Source organism: Brassica oleracea, chromosome C7 (assembly GCF_000695525.1).
Source record: "Brassica oleracea var. oleracea cultivar TO1000 chromosome C7, BOL, whole genome shotgun sequence".
Lineage (NCBI taxonomy): Eukaryota > Viridiplantae > Streptophyta > Magnoliopsida > Brassicales > Brassicaceae > Brassica > Brassica oleracea.
Genome location: NC_027754.1, coordinates 12,553,368 through 12,556,449, shown reverse-complemented (window position 1 = coordinate 12,556,449; position 3,082 = coordinate 12,553,368).

Genomic DNA, 3,082 nt, shown 5'->3' with positions numbered 1-3,082 from the left:
AAATTTCATGAAGAGTTGTAGATCAAAAAGGTTACAAACACAGATAAAATTCATGGTAATACAACAAAATCACAAAAGAACCTAAAACCGAACATTACAATATCTTAGAACATGTTAAGCATTAAAAAAACCTTAAACCAAGAAAATTTAAACATGTTAAGCATCTAAAAATATTTAAATCGACAACATGTCATATAGGATCAATCAAACAATATTGAAGCTAGTCGGCTGCTTATGTAGAGTACGTGTGTTGGTTGTGATGTCGTGGAATAAATATTTTGGACCTCTACTTGGTCTTTCATTAGTTCCATGAAATCAGTTTCTATTTCAGTTTCTTCTTGTGCATGATCGTTAGCATGTATTTAAGCTTGAGGTTCAACATTGACTTGAGCTTCCTTACCAAGTTTCTTTCTCTTCGTCCTATCCTCCTGAGACTGTCAATACACATATATTATACATATAGCCAATCAACACAAAAATATACAATAGACACAAGACAAACTTCATGTAGACACTTCTTTGAGCTGTGGCATTTCTCAACACATAAGCCACAATATCCTTTTGGTCCTTGACGGCCAACTTTCTTTTTGGTTGGTGATTCATGAATACCCTTAGTCCTTTCTCTATTTTTAAGTCTTTCTAGAGATTGTTTGTAAGGGGCGAAAAATGTGTTCTTCTCAAACACCAATCTAAAATTTAGAGCTACTAATAGGTTCCAAACCTCTCTGATAAGTCTCCCTCCATTTCAAAGTCAAATAGCCGTCTGATATGTTATCGTCAACCAATACCCTTTTTTCTCGGATTTCACATACTGCATGGTGAAAGTTAATTTCATCCAAGATCCATTTTCTGCTTATACAAATGCCCCTTCGTAAAATTCACTAAATATTAATTTACTCTTTTTACAATCTCATATTTTCCACCAATGCTGGAAATAGAAGTACAATGTTGAGCTTACTCACATGACATCTCCATTTATATCATTGCTTTCTTTGTGTGTATTCTAATCCCCTTAGAAACAACTATGTACATATTTGCTATCATTTGCATCAAAAAAATTCATATCAGCTCCAACATCTGAATAAATATTTGTTTCTTTGCAGTCTTTAAAGTCATATTAAAAGACTATGTGAGATTGTTATATGTATATGCACATCAGCATCCACTCCTAAAATGCTCTATACCACATATGGTGTTCTTTCTTGAGAAGATCATCACATGTCATGAGATCAAATGCCATGATTGTTGTTAGTTTCTGCTTGAAATCAGTTTTATTATAATTTTTTGCAACTGTCCAAAATAGTGGCTTCAATGTGTCTGGCTTGTGTAGTTTCTTCAAACATGCATAGATGTGTCTAGCATAAACACAATTCTCAGTCTTTGGAAACTCAGTAGAAACCCCATGAATCAAGCTTTGGTGCATGTCAGATATGACTGAAATTTCCTTATCTTCAACTAACACATTGTCCATTTTTAGCTTGTGAATAAACCATTTTAATTCTCATTGTACTTCACCGAAACTACATTCCAAGCTATGATGTATATTTGGGTATTAGGATCGCTACCAATGGCTGTTAGTATTATCTCTTGGACATAATGCTTCAAAAAGATACCATCTACACTAATTATAGGTCTGTAGTCCTGCTTCCACGATCTTTTTAGAGCTTCAAAGAAAATGTAGATTTGGGAAAATGCCTCATTTCTTTTTTCTGGTGGTGTTAATCTCAATTGTGGTATTTTTGTTTGTCTTAGAATAATTAAAAACGAAGCTCAATATACTGAAGAAAATGACATATGCAAATAAATGAAGTGAAATACATCCTTACCTCTTAATGTCATGCTCATAATCCTGAAGTCTTGCAAACTGCTCATTATTTTCAACTTGGATTTTATCAAAGACCATCCTCCTAGCAACTTCCAACTGTGGAGGTGAGATAATGATCTTGTACCTCCTTTTCATCTCATCTTTGATCTTTGGTGCACTCATTTCAAGATCTCGCCTAGTGTCTTCTAGAAAAATATCAGCAACCTCATGACAATTGACCTTCTTGCATCTTCAAATCGGATGACATTAACGCTCATCTTCGTACGCTTTTATCATCCACTTATCAATCGGGTTCTTTACTGAGCAATAAATACACCACCCACAATATTATCATACTTAGCACTGAGTTTGGTCTTCTCTCACTTATCAAAATCATGTTTCTTTTTGTCTTTAGAATGTATATGATCAGTTTATGTTTAAACTCCTTCCCCTTATTAAATAATTATCGTAAGCTGAAAACACTAGGCTTGGGACTTCGGATATCCGGTTCAGGTTTTGGTAAGATCCGATCGGGTCCGGATCTTTCGGATAAATGAATTCTCTACCCATTAGGTACTTGGTAGATTTCGGTTTGGGTTTCGGATCGAATACCAAATGTTTCGGGTCGGTTCCGGGTACCCGTTTATTATGTAAATCATATATATATATATATATATATATATATATATATATATATTTAAATAAAACAATTTACATATAAATCAAAGTGGTCCAGTAGTTACATACTCGAACATTAGCGTAGCCAACCGGGGTTCAAGTCTCTAAAATGTCAATTTTATAAAAAGTAGTATTGAATTGCTATATATATTTACAACATAATAGGATGCATAAAAGTTGAAGTGGTCTAGTGGTAACTTAGTCGCTTCTCTATCTCTACAACTCGGGTTAGAATATAGGTGTAGACACTTTTTCCAATATTCCAGATTTTACCTACATAATTTGGTTTAAACGGGTACCCGATCGGGTTTCGGTTAATAACCAAAACCGAACCTGATACGTCCTATTTCGGACAGGATCACTCAGCCGGACTTGAATATGAACTCAGACGGTTTGAATGAGAACTGATAGATTGAATGGTGACACAAGAGGGGCGGAGAGTCTCTTGATACTACCGAACTTCGATTGTTGCTTGATAAGACGCACAAGTCCAAGAAAGGAAGGTTTGTTGACTTGGATACTCACCAAGAAACGAGAAGTGTTCTAAGCGAAGAGCAAAGAGATATACTCATAAACTTGAAAGAAAAGCGATTGTCTTAC